This window comes from Engystomops pustulosus, chromosome 6, assembly GCF_040894005.1.
Source record: "Engystomops pustulosus chromosome 6, aEngPut4.maternal, whole genome shotgun sequence".
Lineage (NCBI taxonomy): Eukaryota > Metazoa > Chordata > Amphibia > Anura > Leptodactylidae > Engystomops > Engystomops pustulosus.
Window position 1 is genome coordinate 68,916,123 of NC_092416.1, and position 5,514 is coordinate 68,921,636.

At 38.2% G+C, this 5,514-nt stretch overlaps 1 long non-coding RNA gene across 1 annotated transcript; it reads left to right on the forward strand.

The window, feature by feature from the left end:
• Nucleotides 1–1,356: 1,356 nt before the first annotated feature.
• On the forward strand, nt 1,357–4,818 carry LOC140065773 (uncharacterized). The gene is made up of 3 exons (XR_011848041.1): nt 1,357–3,742; nt 3,943–4,007; nt 4,767–4,818. It is a non-coding gene; the product is annotated as an uncharacterized lncRNA (long non-coding RNA).
• Nucleotides 4,819–5,514: the final 696 nt, after the last annotated feature.

The following is a 5,514-nucleotide window of genomic DNA, read 5'->3' on the forward strand; positions in this document are numbered from 1 at the left end:
TCGGAGATGTGCGCGCACATCAGCAATGTGAAGAATAGTGTTATTTAAATGTGTTCTGCCGTTAAATGTTCATGTTTTCACTGTTTTTAATGTTTTAATTCTATTCTTCACATTGCAGGTGTGCGCGCGTGTCTCCCGATAGGTTCGGAGATACGCGCGCACAGCTGCAAAGTGAAGAATAGTGTTATTTAAATGTGTTCTGCCCTTAAATGTTCGTGTTTTCACTGTTTTTAATGTTTTAATTCTATTCTTCACATTGCAGGTGTGCGCGCGTGTCTCCCGATAGGTTCGGAGATACGCGCGCACAGCTGCACAGTGAAGAATAGTGTTATTTAAATGTGTTCTGCCCTTAAAGGTTCGTGTTTTCACTGTTTTTAATGTTTTAATTCTATTCTTCACATTGCAGGTGTGCGCGCGTGTCTCCCGATAGGGACACTGTCTTCCAGATGTTCCGAACATCTCCTAACTTAGCGGGAGACACGCACGAACACCTGCAAAGTGAAGAATAGTGTTATTTCAATGTGTTCTTACAAGCAAAACATCAGTAAACATCTGGGATATTTTATTATGTAATAAAAATAGTGTTCTTCACTTAATTTAATGCTCGATCTCGAGCCGGCGAGATACTCGTCCGAGTAACGAGCCGGTCCGAGTATGCTAATACTCGACCGAGCAGTATACTTGGACGAGTATACTCGCTCATCTCTATATTTCACATTTACCCAGGCTTTCATGGCAGCAGTTTGCAGAGAATGGGATATTATACCATATGTTGTCTTGGTTCGATTTCTCCTGAGCTCAACTGTGTGATTGTTATCAGTCATTAGAGAACCTGTGGTTGTGTGAACAAGGCCAGAACTTAACATGAGGAAGACGCTGACACAGATGTAACAATTATACATTTTAAACTGTCCATGTAAAGTAAAAAAAAGAAGTCACTAGAGGACAAGAAAGATCATAAAGATAAAGATGTAGTGATGTAACTGGTGTGGGATAGAGTGACATCTCTGAGCTGGGCTCCCCTTGCCTTCATGACCCATAGCAGTTACAGATCTGGAACCCATTACAGGTATGCCACTGAATACAATGACAATTTTGCTCAACTGAGATTGAATTAATCTAAGATTGAATTTATTTGACACAGAATAATAATTTGACTGTGTAACTCAATATAAAATCAAATATGAGGAGGAATTACTGGAATATGTATATTTTCTACATCATATAAGTGTTTCAAAAACTTCAAAACTGAGAACAGCTGCCCAGGTAAGCTGAGGATAAACTAATAAAGTAGAAAGAATAAATGTGTTTTAAAATGAAATAAAAGCCCTCAGGAAAATTCTGAGAAACAACGAGAAGGAACAGAGGTGGTGTGATCAGGCGTAGACGCGTTCAATAGTGGAGAGGGGACAATGAAAGTTTCAGCCCCATGGCCAACAGCAAGAATGCCGCACCTATGTGTATCACAGAATCACGGGGGGAGATATAACAGGGCTTTTACATTTAATAATAGCAATTAAAGGTGAACAGGCAGTCATTGCGATTATTTCCCCCTTTACTTCACCTCCACCCCAAGTAGGAGCGGCGGAGCATTCATTATATGTAAGATAAATAACCCTCAAGAGATAGATATCTACAGCATTTACAATTTCTTAATTGTCTTCCAATATATCACTGAACATTTAGCAGATAAAATAGATGATAGATAAGGGGATATTCATCCAGTTACCCTTGTGTCACTCACAGGACAAGCAGTAATAGGGTGCTTGGAGTAGATAGACCTATGGGAGCATAGAGACTTCAGTTTATCAGTGATTGCTACTAAGAAAGATTATGATTATGGTTATGCTTCTTTTATGTGATTTGCAGATCTGGAAATATGGGAATTGGGCCCTTTAAATGCTGACTACTTTTATGACTGTTTAGTGTAATACTTCATTTGAGAACATTTGTCTTCATTTGCCTCAATCCCTTATATGAAGACAAGTAAAAAAAAATATTTCATTAGCACTGATGCACAATCTTGGCTTTGCCTTTTGCTAAGTTCTGTCATCCAGGAGAATTTCTACTAATTGTTTTTCACCATGTGTTCCGGGTGGTGACATTTCTCCTGCCAGACATAAGTCAGCACCTTCTGGCATGTAGGAGAAGCTGGGATGTGTGAAGAAAAGAGAAATGGCGCAATGAAATGTATTGGATGCAGCTTAATATAAAGTGCAAGCTGTCTTCCTGTTATTGTAAAGCTACAATCACCCAATCGCCAACATGCATTGTATAAGGAATGTTCCAAAACTAATCTTTGTCCAAAAGTTTCTATATTAAAATATAATGTAAAAATGCAAAGAAAAGTACAGATGGTCCCCAACTTAAGGACACCTGACTTATAGACAACCCCACTCACAGATGGACCTCTCTGGCCACTGTGACCACTGGTGAAGTCTCTGGATGCTTTACTTTAGTCCCAGACTGCAATGATCAGCTTTAAGGTGTCTGTAATGAAGCTCTATTAATAATCTTTGTTCCCATGACAGCACAAAATTTTGGAAATCCATTTTATTTGGAATTACAATTATAAAATATACCTGTTCTGTTTTACATACAAATTCGACTTAAGTACAAACCTAAAGAACCTACCTACATAACCCGGGGACTAATCATACTAATACATATACAGAAATAAAGGAAGCAGACAAAATAAGTAACAAGTAACCACTTACCTTCTAATTCTAGACAAACTTATACTTTGCATACCAACGTAAAAGAAATATAATGATAATTGTCAAATAGTATTAAAGCCAACAGAATAAACCTCCTGTGATTATGTGTCTTATCAGTCATTATGACCACAAAACCAGAAGCCCATGTGTTCCTAGAGTGCCCATAAACAGGTAGTTGGGAATTTGGCAGTGTACTGCTAAAGCCTACTATAGTAAACTTTTAATATCAGCTAGAAAGAAAGATATAAAAAAAAAGATCCAACAAAATAAACCCTTTCATACACATATGTTTGTCATATAGTGCCCATAAAATACTACCACACTGTGGTAAACTCTCATGCAATTGCATTATTGTTACAAAAATCTAAAATCTTTTTTGCAAGATGTTATGTTATTGTAGATGACACACATTTATCATAAATCTATACATTTAATGCTGTCTTGTCTTTACACAGTATAAGTAAAACTGTCCATTTTATTGCTTACATTTGACTGATTCTTGGAATGTATTTCCCATTGTTCTACCGCCACCAGGGGGAGCCCACTGTATACAGGTTTATACAGCTTCTTTTGAACTGAATGACCCAATGAGCTCTAAATGTCTCCCTTCAGAAAGAATAGTTGAAAACAGAATATAGAGCCCGAGTGCTGTACAATAAAATATATTAAATTACCACTTAATTGGCAATTGAATGTTTCTTTCAGAACAGGAGATTAGGGTCTAGTGAGGCACAGGCGAAACTACAAAGCCGTATCTGGCATGTTATGTAGCGTGTGATTTGTAGTGTGACAAATACAAGTCTCAGCATCTCAGATTGAAACTTCTGACTCTTTACCATAGATTTCTCATACACCCTCAGGTCAAAGTGCAGAACAAACCAATTTTGCTCCCCTTTACACTCATCTTGTGAAGGCGGGTCCAGCAATGTACGGAGCTGATAAGCAATTTGGCAGAGATGATGTAGCAGATGGTCGATCAAAGGGCTACCTCTAGGAATTCAGCTGCACCCTTCAACTCGCATCAGGTAGAAATTGAGAAGCTTGTTCTGGGAAAAAAGCTCATTTCATCTATTTACATCAGTCGCTAACGGCACCGCGTGATCAGCAGGGGCTTCTGCCATGACCAATCTGTGCCATCAAGATAGCGTTTTCCCAAATTATATAAACTGAGCTTCAAATATTACATCAAAAGTATATTAAAAAAAACCCTCTGCTTTCCTCATAGTTCTCATTCTGGTATTTAATCAGCCCGGACATCTCGATGGCCATGCCACCTTGAGAAATACATGGGTAAGTTGAAGGTAGAAAGGGTTTGGACAAGCATTATTGTCTTTCACTGCTGAGAAAGCATGGCACTTCTCCTAGTAACCCCTCCCAACAAAATCTACCATCCCTCTGCTCCTATCCACCTTCTAGATACGGATTCCCACAGCACAAAGACAGCCAGAGGGATAAGGTAAAAGCCTTGCTAGCAGGCAAATGGCTGCAAATAGCTAATAAGTGTAAATTAGAGAATTTTTTTATTTTAGCTTAGTGTAAAGTTAGGAAAAAGGTTTTTATTTGCTTTACTGTTGTTCTTTAGAACAGGGTTAAATTGTTTGCAACTTCCCTTTACAATCGTTAGATAATTTGCAATCTGACCTTGCAAGCTTGCAACACAGGTCACCATGTAGCCCTAACCTTAGTCACATGCTATTATACAATATTACCTGATCTCTCAGGCGATTTACACATCTCCGTAGGTTTTCATCAAAATAGGAAAAGAAAAATGAAAATAATAAATCTGTTATGTGACAGGCACCAGTGATACCCTTTGAACCTCACTGATAATAGAAGGTCCTTTGGGTCTCCGGTGGTGTCTGACGTGTTCTGCATCCTGCATTATAATGTCTGTGATTCTTGATGAGCGCTATGAAAAAGAGATGAACATAGACTTAATATTGTTTGTCTAATTGTATCTGTGTAATTGTACCCTATGTACTTCTCATTCATACACTGCTTGTGGTTCACAGTTTCCTTTAAGATTGTAAAGTGGCTCCTCTCTTACAGAGAAGAAGTTGGTAGACCATGGGGACCGCAAATGTAATGGAATCTGCAAGGCTAGAAGCGCAAATGATGTTAAAACCTTCTGCATAGTAGCGTTTTAATAAAAGAAACAAAAATTAAAACAAGCTAATTGTCTAATTTACATTACTCATAGTGATGATGCCCGTCGCTAATTGCTTCCTAACCATATCTGAACTTTCTATGAACCGAGAGCTTTTGTTCAGTTATTGCTTTGGTTTTACGGGTAATTGGGTCACTACTTTCTCTTTGGGATTTGAAATTTAGCAACTTAGGAGTAACAACCACACACACAATATGGGTTTTGTGTTTACATCTCCCAGCTCGCTCCTGTCACACAGGGGGGGATTTATCACACGCTGTACTTGTGTGGAATTTCTAGAAATGTTGACAAACTAGCTCACCAAATAGTTAAGGGTGGGATTTGTCTTCAAATTTTATATAAGGCTACAGCAGATGTATTGCCGAAAAATGGTGCTCCACAATAGAAGAATGAGAGTAACAGCTTCTACAATGAGTAACAATCAATGCAATGAATACAAGACACATGGCTCATGCTATATTTCTAAAATTGTGATAGTGGAATATCAAAAACTAAAAACAAAATGAAGCATTATAAACCAGGGACATTTACTTATAGATCCAGGCACCGTGACTGTGGTAATCTTCTTATATTTGTTACCCATGGCCTCCAGCCTTCTAACAACAACTTTTAGCCTAAAGTTCTATGGGG